This window comes from Bombus flavifrons, chromosome 18 (genome assembly GCF_040668555.2).
Source record: "Bombus flavifrons isolate JBK064 chromosome 18, iyBomFlav1_principal, whole genome shotgun sequence".
Taxonomy (NCBI): domain Eukaryota; kingdom Metazoa; phylum Arthropoda; class Insecta; order Hymenoptera; family Apidae; genus Bombus; species Bombus flavifrons.
Genome location: NC_138459.1, coordinates 1,299,527 through 1,312,091, shown reverse-complemented (window position 1 = coordinate 1,312,091; position 12,565 = coordinate 1,299,527). Strand labels below are relative to the sequence as shown.

The following is a 12,565-nucleotide window of genomic DNA, read 5'->3' as shown; positions in this document are numbered from 1 at the left end:
TATCTCAACAGAATAAAATGGAATGTACGTAATTCTACAAAATAATATGATACAAAAAACATTATGCGTCTATTATTTCCTCATAAAACGAAAGAAACTTTTCGGACAACCTAATATAATATCACGACATTAATAATTAGTTTGAAAGTACAACGCAATTTAAGTTAATGTTTAAAATCTACATAATTTAATTTAAAATACTAGCAAATTTTCTCAAGGGATCATTTTTTAATAACGTCTTGTTTAATTTAATAAGTTAAGTTTTACGATAATCTCAAATATTAAACAAAGTTATAATTATTAGTAATAATAAATATACTTATATATTTATAATATATAAATACAAATAATAAATTTGACTTTTTAACCATTTTAAGCTTTTATCTAATATATTTTTTGCTCTTTCTTTTATTTCACCCGAAATTAAACGACTTTAACAAATACATACAAAAGTTCTGTAGAAACAGCTAATATTTTACAAAATAATCGCAAACACACTTGTATTGAAAGCGCTGTAATTACAAAAAAAGGAGAACGGGGAACATAGGGAAACGGATGAAAGTACTTTTAATTTTTCGAGCAATTTATCGTAGCTCGTCTGACATTAACATAATTGTTTAAACGTGAAAAATACGATCTCGACAAAAAAGTGCTTAGTCTGGAGGTTAAAGACAAAAACTGGGTCGATTCAATTGTTTATCGTCGAAGTTTTCCCGTGACTGAAAATTTAATTATACCTGCCTGCTCTATGTAGCGTTTATGAAATATCTACGAACAAATAAAGCTTTCTTATTTTCGCCCCAACTGAACGACTGACTGCGAAAGATTTCCGTTGAATTGAATTCGGAAATGCGAGTCGAAAAGCTTTAAGCGATTGTGTACTTACATACATTGAAAAATACGTTAACTGGATATGATCATTTTGTGATCGAAAAACGTACGCCGACGAATAAATGTTCTTATTCAGATGAATGAAAGGTATTAAGTATATTAGAAAAATATTTTTATATCAAAACAATTTGCTTTTTTCTGAATTTATATGAACTTTCATGAATTTTTATTACCGATAACATTTAAAATATCTGCATATATGCGTATCATATTTATAGATATTATTTTACGTATAAAATCTATAGTATATCCTGAAAGTTTCATTTAAATTTTCTATTAAATTTATTATTCAAATTGCAGACAAGTAATTATGTGTAATTGAGAGATTTAATGAAAGAGCGGTACAATTTTTTGGCCTTTTTTTCTCTAAATGAGTTAACTGCAGGAAATGAAATATAACATTTGTATTTGTTTAGAAAATTTTGTTATCAATTTCCAGTTCTTTATAAGCAATTATATATAATGGCGTGTTTCAGTGTTTGGAAATATATACAATATGTAGATGTTTCTATTAGACTGAATCTCTTCTTTTAACTGTAGCCTTTTTAAATTAAAAGTTTTGTTAGTTTTATCAGTTTTTATTTGAATCTCTCAATTCATCTATATAATACCATTTAATATTAAATATAGTACCTACTATAGATAATTTTAAATCAAGTATGTTACTAAAAACGAGCTTTTGTTCAGTTATGACATTGAAATATGCAGTTAATGTACCTACAAATATAATTATTAATTTTTTAATAAAGCATTAAATAATTAATATTATTTGCATTGAAGAATGTATTTTGAAATTTACATACAAAAGAGAGTATTAGGTTTCTACATAATATGTAAATATCGTTTTGAGATAAACGGTGTTAATACGAATAATTTCGTTTAATATGAAAATTTTTATTTAATGCAGGAGTCTTTGAAGTTAATAGAATTTTTCTTACAATTATATTAATTTGTACGAAATGACGTTTTTATTGTTTCGGATCACTTCGCTACGTTTGTAGTTGACAAGGTATGGAGAGAATTTGAAAAGGTATTACAAAAAACTTTATTCGAATATTCACGTAACTTTGCTCGCCACGTGAGTTACTCGTCAGAGGCCTAGGGCACGAGATTTCACACTGCGCATCGCTCTTTTTTCTCAACGGAGGCCTAGGCCATCATGCGACGCTCACACACATGCTAGGGAGGGGATACATATACTTGTGTGTGTTTTCGCTCTACGTCCTTCCCTCTCGCACGTACATTTATTTTTCTTAACGCGTATGTGTTATTTTTCTTAAATCCTAATCTCGTTACATACTTATCAAAACATTCATACCAATTCCTCGGACTTTCTTGTAACCCATAAAGCGTTTTTGCTAATTTACATTACATTTGTCCTGTCTACATATCCTTTTGATTCATAATATTACGTTCGCTACTGTTTACTAAGTGCTTCTTCCTTTTCAATATGCTTTTCATTTTACATGTCCTATTTTCCTTGAACGCTACTGCTGTAAGTCTATGATTCTGATCTATTCTCATTTTCGCAATATTTCCTTTTGAAATAACCGTATTATTAATATCTGTTAATTTTCCTAAACTAATCAAATTCGCGGACATTTCTTTCGCGTAGAACACTTTATTCATATTTATTTCATCGTGTCTTCCAAATGCTTCAAAATAACTTATGACATTTCCAACTTTTGTTGCTTTTACCGGTCTATTATCACCTAAGTATACATTTACTGGTTCCTTAAGATCAATACATTTATCAAAATAGTTCACGTTATTTATTATGTGATCGGTAAAACTCGAATGTCTTTGATCCGATTTGTTTCTTTTGTTGCCCCTCGATATCCCCACTACGCACGCGTTCGTTAAGCGTCCGCGACCGTTGCCACGTACGCCTTCTTCGGCGGAAGGATCGTAGGGATATCGATGGCTCATTAGGCGTGTCGGTTTTATATTTCGGTGATATGCTTTGTATCGACGAAACCGTCGCAAAGTTTCGCCGTCGGGTGCCGCTACAGGTACAACCGCTGTCTAACAGCCAAACTATTTCGTCATCATCTAAATTGTTTACCTCGCTGCTGTGGAGTGTGCGTTTTTGTCATCCATGTGCCTGCTCCTGAGTTGCTCTGTTCGTTCGTGCCTGCTGCTTGTTGACGATGCAAGTTTCGGCGTCCCCTGCTCGTATAGCCTCTACCGTCTCTGTCACGGCGTCTTCCTCTGTCACGACCACGTGCTGATTTACGCCAACAACCGTTATTGCTTCCCGCTTGGACGCCATTTTGACACTCTCTTGCAAATTTTTTTCTTTTTTTTTTATTTACGAGTACTTTACAATCAATTCTCGCATTGAGAATTTTGAGTAAGTTTCTCTGGCGTGTAGTTAATACATTTATTAACTCATTATAAGTAAGTATTATTTATAAATAAGTATAATTTATAAATAATACGTAAATATTACTTGTTAGAAATATCTAGCTGAATCTAGTGCTTAGGTCTAACGGATAGTGTTTTCTTAGCCTGCGGATCTGGTCCGACGTATTAAGTAATTTAGTAATTAGGGCGTTTCGATGTTTGTTAACTCTTTTGATATATCATTACTACATTTTGTTATTTCTTCTTTGACTGTGGGTATCTTGAGGTCGTGATGTATTGCTTCGTTGGTAACATACCAGAGTGCATCTATTAGGGATCTTAGTGTTTTCGATTGGAAGCGTTGAAGTATTTCAATGTTCGAATTACTTGCTGTATCCCATAGTTGGATTCCGTAGGTCCAGACAGGCTTTATTATGGTCTTGTAGAGTGTAATTTTGTTCTGCATGCTTAGGTTGGAACGTCGGCCAATGAGCCAGTAGAATTTTTTAAGTTTAGCCTCGAGTTGCTTCGATTTGTCTATGATGTGTTGTTCCCATGTTAATCACCTGTTCAAAGTCATGTCCAGGTATCTGACTGAATCCTTATTAGGAATTGTTATATTGTTAATGGTCACCTGTGGGCAGGTTTGTTTCCTCAGCGTGAAGGTCACTTGTGTGAATTTGTTTTCGTTAATTTTGAAGTCCCATTTGTGAAACCACTTTTCCATAGAGTCGAGACATCGCTGGAGAGTGAATGATGCGATTATCGGGTTTGCGTGGAATGCTAATAGCGCTGTGTCGTCAGCAAATGTCGTTATAGTTATTTCTGTTAATATTGGTAAATCGGCAGTGTAGATGGAGAACAGGGATCTCTAGGGTGATTTCTAATTTTAATATTATTATTATGAGCATTTATCATCATATTGTAATTATTCTAACTATATTTAAATACGTTACATTTTATATTTTATTTCATTTACAATTTGTATATATGTATACTTATTTTTACATTGCATGTTAATATTAACATTCTCATGACATTTCTTTCGTCGTGGATGAAATTAACTTATGTATATATTAACAAAAAATGTTCAAAAGCCATTAATAAAAAGGAATACACATAAACAATATGAACTACGAACAAAGACATTTTGTAATATTATTCATGTCCTATAAAAATGTTTAACTTTTTAGAAGCATTAAATATTGGTATTTAGTAAAGCGTACATTAGTACAGAAGATTTTGCAAAATAAGCAGAACTATAAAAATTTGTATTACAACGGCAGAAGAGGGATAACACCTTTCAGTAAACAATAACTGTTATATCTCACGCTAGAAAGTTAATTTTAATTTTCTAAGACTAAAGAACAAAGATTTTATATCTCAGAAGCAATTTACAGTACTCATTTATCGAAAAATGCAGGATGCATTATTCAGATACACAATATTTATAGATAAATCATATTATTTATGATACGCAATACTCTAATTTTGTAGTAACTAAAAAAAGGGTGAAATAATATATAGATTAATTCTTTATTATACACGTGGTAACGTTCTTTATGAGCTTCTTTAGAAGATCAATAAAAGTGTATTTTACAATGTTATATTAATTACTTCGAGTATTCTAGTTCTGTTTGTTTCTGGTGGGCCTTGGTATTTACTAAAAGGTTATCAGATCTTTAATAGTTGGTCGCTCAGCATTCAAAAGGAAAAAAAAATTGAATTTATTTTAACATATTTTGCAAATGGTATAGCGTGCTCGTAAATCAAACATGCATACATATATGTATTACATATACATATAACTACACGCCTGACAATTACTCAGCACCTACACTAGCGCTTCAACAAGCGTGATAGCAAGAAACAAAATTAAGCAACCATATATTGCAAGTATTGAAAACCAGAATAAAATAAAATGTATATTTTAACAGTTCCTTTATTTCTTCGTATCACTATGTAAAATAAAAACTACAGGAAAGCTACCTACCCTCCGATTTCAATGACTTTGGACAGGTTGTAGAAATCGATATTTTGGACAATTTTTCTCTATACGTGGAACTGACAGTCTCGCTTGGTCTACGAAATGTTTGCGAAAAACTGCCAGTATCACTACAGTGAATACTACCTATAACGTCTGTGGTAGCATATGCGTCAGTATCGGTTGCCGGCTACCGGCCGCTTATCTTTTGGTTCTAAACAAGTGTTAGGCGAGCTTAAAGGTCCCGTGCACAACTGCACATGCGAGATTGCACGAAATACCTGTTATAACTCAATTAAAAGTGGATAGCATCAATGATGTATTGGGGTTAAGTTTGAATTGGATTTTTCAGTCCGATCGCCGCTAGGGAGCCGGCAACGCTTGCATGAAATAATAGTAAATTAATTATAAAAATTATATACGACACTTTTAAATGTTCACTATTTTTCTTTTCCGTGTCATTCAAATGTTAGTTTTTCTTTGCGCTTCGATGTTGGAATTCGTTCAAACATCGTTCAAAAATTGTTTTTTTATATTTGTTATTAGTATTTATTAAAACTGTCCTTATTTTTACAATTAATTTGTTATCATTTTATGAGAGCGTTGCCGGCAGCCTCGCCGGACCGGATTGAAAGATTTAACCCTAACCGAAACCCAATATATATTGATGGTGTACACTTATAATTGAGTTACAACAGACATTTCATTCAGCTTCACATATGCAGTTATGTATGGGGCCTTTAAGCTCGCCTGACTCTCGTTTAGAAACGAGAGATAAGCTGCCCGTAGCCGGCAACCGATACTGACGTATATGCTGCCACAGATGCATAACTAGAAGTAAAATTCACTGTAGTGTCACTATCATTAAGTAATTTTCCTGTAGTTTCATCAAAATAAATACTGAATGATCGAAACGTTTAATTAATTTCTACATCAGTAACTCAAATTTAATTTTCAATTTATCAATCGTTGCTTTTGTTATCAATTGCTGTTTTGCATATTCCAATTAAATACAACAAAGAATAACATGAATATTTTGCGCGTAATTTATAATAATTGACAATGCAGGTTTATTTGCGACTTATATAACAATTTTAATTAATGATAACGTCTTCCAACGATAAATTTATTCATTCGAGGAAGCGCAACTATACATGTGTATATAATGTATCAAAATCAAAGTTGTGTAGATAATTTGAATCTATCAACGGTCTGTGCAATCGGAGAGTCCAATTCTCAAAACTAAGGATTTCTCGGATATTCTGTTCTGTGATTCAATCATATTTACTTATCAATTATTTTATTATATATGTCTGTTTTCACCATGAATGAAATAATTAAAAAATCTCTTAACTTTGCTCTTATACAGAGCGTTTTATTAAATATTTTATGTAGTAATTAAGTATGTTATTTACAAAAGTTATTTCGCTATAAAAATATAATGTCGACAAACTATGGCGCTGATAAATTTTTTAGGAAGAGATTCATATTAATTCTTAACGGAAAGAAATTTCATATTAATAACTTTTTCATTCAGTGATAACGTTGTCAATATGATATTTTCATTCGAAAAGTAAGTATATATGCTTTCTATTTATAGAGAAAATATGAAAAATTCAATACAGATAAATATGGCTACTGTAACAAATTTTATATTTCTAATAATAATCTTTAAATTTATTACACTTATATTTATCCACTTGAGGTGGGCAATGTTGATACAGCACCCTGTATATTAAATGGAAATTGAAATTCAATTGCCCAGAAATTTTATTTCTATACTTTTATGAATTATTTATGCTCAATATTATATTTCGTAAATTATTATATTGCGCATATTTAGTGAATACATGAATTAATGTATATCAGAAAAATATTCTTAACAATTTTTTATGAATTCCGTAATTTCATGAATTTTAAAACTCATGAAAATATTAATAAATAAATACCTATTGGATGAGGATAATTTTTTTGAGTATTGAATACAACTTGAAACATAATTCAAACTGTATAAAAATTTCGTTGATACATCTTCAGTGACTGTCACAAATTAATGTAGTTCAGGAAAATATCTTTAATCACTTTTTATAGATCTTTTTTATAAATCTAATATTGTTATTTTTGTATTCAGAGTTAGGATCACAATAGCTATTTTATTCTTCGGATAAATCTATCACACCGTTCTGAGCCGAGAAACCATTATTGCACTTTCTTACATGGACTAGGGATAAAAACAAAAGAACATCTTAAACCTATCGATTAAATCTATCGATTGTATCTAGAACTATCTTCTAGTTATAACTATCTATTGTAACTAGTGCATCTGCATATGGATGGCGAGCGCGAACTCACGTTGTCATTTTCAACATCTAATATCACGAATTTTTAAGTTCATAAAATTAGTCAGTTATCAAATAGATTAAAAATACAGTCAATTTCATGAAATATGAATAAACCTCACTGTGATATCACATTTCCTCTATCACGAGCCTTTCTGAATCGGTAAGTCTTCCAACTCTAGTTCAGTGATGGCCCGCATTCTTCGGTAATAGCGTGCTATGCTATGCGTTCATTTTAGTCGGTAAGTCAGTTCGTTTACTAATATCGATGATAGCCAACTTAGTTAATCACAAAAATATTGTATAATTTTCTACATTAGGTATACAAATATTCGACAATTTTAATAAAAGAGTTAAACGTAAATTCAAGTGATCAAAAATTTAAAAATTACATGAAAAAGGAAAGTTAGATACATATCTATTAGATATAATAATTGCAAGTAAAACGAAACAAAACTTCTACAGTTTGTCTGTAAGAAGGTTTTCTTGTATTTTTTCATAATAATATCTTATGTTTATATCGATATTTTTGTTTCTATTATACATATACAAAGCAGCTTATTTTGAAAATTGGTAACACTAAGAGTAACATTAACAGAAAAACTGTTTTGGTTAGCTCAAGTACCAAATTCGAAGTTGAGAGAGGTTGCACATTGAGAAAGTAAAACCAGAATGAATATTAACTTCACATTAAAGAGAGTTTTAACGCTTGCTTATAAATTTCTACAAAACGTATTGTTGAAAGTATTTAGAAAGCGTTTAACAAATTTGAAAACATATATTAGGATAGAATGTATATTATATATTTTCTAGTTAATTTTGCTCTTCAATTTTTAGATATAATTTTACATCTTGATCTGTTCTTGATATTTTATTGATTTTATATTTTTAGTTGTAGAAATTAAAACTCAGTCTTTACTACTATAATTTGTTACCATTTATGTTACTTAATTAAAAAATTGGAATGAAATAGCAATAGTATTTTTAATCCATATTTATGGAACAAATATGCTTTAACACAGAATAACTAGATATATACTTATATACTATAATAATAATATGCGTGAGTACATATTATTTACAACAACTAAAATAAATATTAAAAACGAAGTGAAACTTTAAATTGCAGAAATTACAGTGCAAGGTAGCCAACGCTGTTCTAACATATGATAATTGTACATATATCTACATTAGCTGTGCTACAATAATTATTGGATTGCAGATTTTTATGTAAATTCATATCTCTATGAAGTTACAATTGGAGAAATGGGCCTAAGTAGAGATTTGTTTCATTTTCTAAATATTATAACTTAAATTTTATGCAATTTTCTCTAGATATCCTATACATTGTTGGATATAATGTACATTCTGTACATTTTTGTACAGTTAAACTCGCCTTAAATGTACAAATAACTGGAGTTTAGTAATTACACAAATTTATAATATACAGCATCATTTTTAACGTATAATGTTGTACAAGAACTTCTGGCCAGATAGATTTATCGTTTTAGATTTTAAAAGCAATATCTGAAAGAAACTTAACTAGTATTACATATAAGGCCATGTCAAATAAAAAAAAAACAATACAACAAATAGGGTACCAATCAGGGTAGACCATGTTTTCTGATTTTCAATTTTTTGCCACATCTGCTAAAATAACAACGTTTGAGGAGAAAATAATATCTGCAAAATTTTAGAATAATTGGACGAAGGGTATTCGTATAGCATTTAATTTAACGTTTTGAAAATTAATACTCCTGCTAAAAGTTTAAATATAAAACCATTGACTTATTTTCCGAGGCAACTGTATGTATCTACAGCTTTCCTAGAAAAAGATCAATAATCAGTTTTTATGTGACCACCATTATTTTTTAGCCTTTTCTTTACGTTTGTCTCGTAACACTCAGCCAACCTATACGCTGTCCACCGTGGACTAATATTCACTACTTGAAAAACAAAGAAGTCTAAAAATTACTTAAGCGTCAATTATATTTTGCGCTAATGATTTCGTTTAACGATTTCACATATTGTTTATACATAACATCAAATTAAAAGTATATATTAAAAGTACAAAAAATATAGGTAAAATTAAAAACATTAAAGATGACTAAAGATAAATAACACGACTTGAACGTGAAATAAAAAATTCATAATGCATTTTAATATTTTTTTACAGCGTGGTATCGTTCCATTATAACTTTATTTAGTCATAACTGATAGTGTAACTTTTTAATTCATTTTAACGCCACTAAATTGGTGTATTTTATCATATACTGTACTTTATAAAAGCGGAAAAAGTGTCGCAATTAATTGGGAACAATTCCAGTAAGCAATAAGTGATAATAACAAAAGAAAAAAGAAGACACGTTGCTAAAGTCAAGAAGGGAGATCTCTCTGTTCGGTCACGCAGCGATGTTCTTCACAGAGGGGAGATCTCCCCTGCTCGGTTGGCTTAAGTCGTATAAGCAGCTTATATCTAAATCGTATGTCGGAATAGTTGAAATTTATGTTTTATTATTCTTTTATCATAGCTTTTTCTATTGTAGAGGCACATTAATGGCTGGTTATTTAGATTTTATCTAGATATATGAATGATTCCAGTGGTATCGTGTATTGCGTATGTCTGGTTTTTCGTGATATTGTGAATTGCGGTAGATCGAGCTGTATATTAGGCTATTTGTGTTGATATTGTGTATGTTTGACCAATGATTTCGTATTAATTTTAGTAGGAATAAATCTATGCGAATCGTTGAAGCTTCATGCAATTTGTTCTTACACTTTTGATGTAATTGAACTCCGGATGACAAGCTCCGAGGCACTTTCATTCAAACAGACGTAACTTTATCCACCGTGCTTGCGCAGATGTTGCAAATCGGGAAATATTACGTTAGAATCGGTCTCATCAATAGCTTGTGGCATAGTATTTTCACTTTACTGCAGCAAATGCTCTTGTATTTTCTCTATTTGTCTTTCTATGTACACGTTGTGGTTCAGCTTAAACTCCATATGTACGCTCAAATAGCGAATTACTTCTCTGCAAAATGTGAATAAGTTGCTATTGTTACTGTTATGTAGGTGGAATTTGTTGGCGTAAGTGCGTACGTTTTTGCTTGTGTCGGATATTTGGAGATGGAGATGATTGGAATAAAATTTGCTCCCATTTGCTTATATTAATTTTTAGTTTCCACGTGTAGAAGTAGTTGTGTATTACGTTAAATATCTGTTGTAATTGACCTTTAGCTTTTTATATTTTATTCTCTCTCGCCTATATCAGTAGGTCGTTCGCGAATGCTATTGCCTCTTTAGTTTTGTCGCTATGGGGTCTTACATTTGAAGTAAATCGTTTATGTGTAGGTGCTCTTCAAATGAAGCTACCCAGGCCGGCGGCGAATATTTCCTTCAGAATTCTTAAGTCTTAAACCAGGCTGTTGTTACGTAAAATTCGTGATAAAAAAAGGAAGAGCCGAGCAATAGCTTAACTTGACTGTCCTTTTATATTTTTATATGTTTCTATTCATAAAAGTGATTAAGTACAATGTTACAATGAAGTACAATGAAGTTACAAAGTATTAAAATAGTTGTTCAAATCGCGGCCAAGACTGTACCCAAGGCTAGTCTCGTGGTCGAATGCTCGCAGTTTTTCTATGTTGAGTTTATTGGAGTTGAGGGACAAGGAGAGGGTCCTGAGTGCCCTACGTGGTGAGGAAAATTTGGTGTTGGGCCATGTGCAAAGGTAAGATCAAAGTCTAAAGGTTCGTTGTCAGGTAGTGTGGAATGACGTGGATTTGGGTATGGTCGCTGTCACACTGTCATCTACATTGTGAATTAGACATTACATTATTTATTTTTGACGGTAAAACTCAACAATGTGTAACGAATATATTTGTGGCGGCACGGGTCACGGAACCTTCCGACGGCTCCGGATACAAAGCGCTACGCCGTCAAAGCGCAACACCGACGTGCCCAATGTGCCATCGATATCTTCACGCTCTTTCCGCCGAATTCTCGGAAGAGCATACACGTGCCAGCTACGGCGGCACATCTAATGAACGCACGCTAGTGGGGATATCGATGGGCAACGAAGGAAAGAATTCGTTCGATCCGGAACAAAAGGACAAGCTGTCTGTCTTGAGCCGTTAAATAACAAAGTCCTCAGTGCCATTGCGTAGCAAACGCATCGATTGAACTCTCGGTGTCAATTGTTAGTTGTTAACCGTTAATAGTTATTTGTTGATCGTTTCTGTTAATTGTTATTTGTTGACTCTTCTGTTAAATTGTTTTTTTAATAAACTATTGTTCGTTAAACATCTGAGTATCCCTAACACACCTATCACGACATACCACCTCATATTTCTGATAGTAGTGTAGAGGACTTGTATAGAGAATGTTTGATCGTGAGATTTATTAGATGTTACTGCTTGTTGTTGAAACCGTCGAATGTATTTAAAATAATAAATTAGTAATACAGACTATATTCGCTGAGTCGCTCGTACAGTGTATAAATCGCAAAGTAAGATCGCTAATTAATACTCGATCAAGTTATCGAACCTTTTAATGGTGTTACTGGATGAAACAGCAGGTAATAATTATACGGTAAAACAACTAAAAAACAATCATGTTAAAATATAAGCCAATTTCACAGAAATCTATAGCAAAATAGTTCTAGCTGTGAGAGAAAAAAGTACTAATTTCTATATGTCGGAGATGTAGGGACATCGGGCCTTTCTTTTGGAATTTTGGGAAGATCCCCAATACTTTGGTCTAAACTATTCGTCATAGCTGTACTTAAATAATAGAACTTAGAAGTAGTTATTGCGATACGATCTGATTATGTTTGCCCAAGGTTTGTGACAATGGGCTTGGGGTCGAGGTGACACAACTGGTCGCCGAACGTAGCCACGGTCGCGGGATGAACGTTTTTACTTGACAGTAGAAGTACCAATATTGAGGCACACACGCTGTATTAACAAACAAGCCCCGGGGCAGGAGCAATGACGGCTTCACG

The 12,565-nt window shown here is 32.0% G+C and overlaps 1 protein-coding gene and 1 long non-coding RNA gene across 2 annotated transcripts in view; one reads left to right on the top strand and one right to left on the bottom strand.

Moving 5' to 3' along the window:
- Positions 1-12,565, top strand: part of CAP (Cbl-associated protein) — a 413,875-nt gene that overhangs the window by 163,879 nt on the left and 237,431 nt on the right. The gene's annotated exons all lie outside the window — the stretch shown is intronic.
- Positions 5,792-12,565, bottom strand: part of LOC138189108 (uncharacterized) — a 41,877-nt gene continuing 35,103 nt past the window's right edge. Inside the window, exons 3-5 of the long non-coding RNA XR_011175902.1 lie at positions 10,337-10,594; positions 9,162-9,243; positions 5,792-9,087 (exon numbers count right to left, since the gene is read on the bottom strand). This is a non-coding gene — a long non-coding RNA (uncharacterized LOC138189108). The remainder of the gene's footprint in view (positions 9,088-9,161; positions 9,244-10,336; positions 10,595-12,565) is intronic.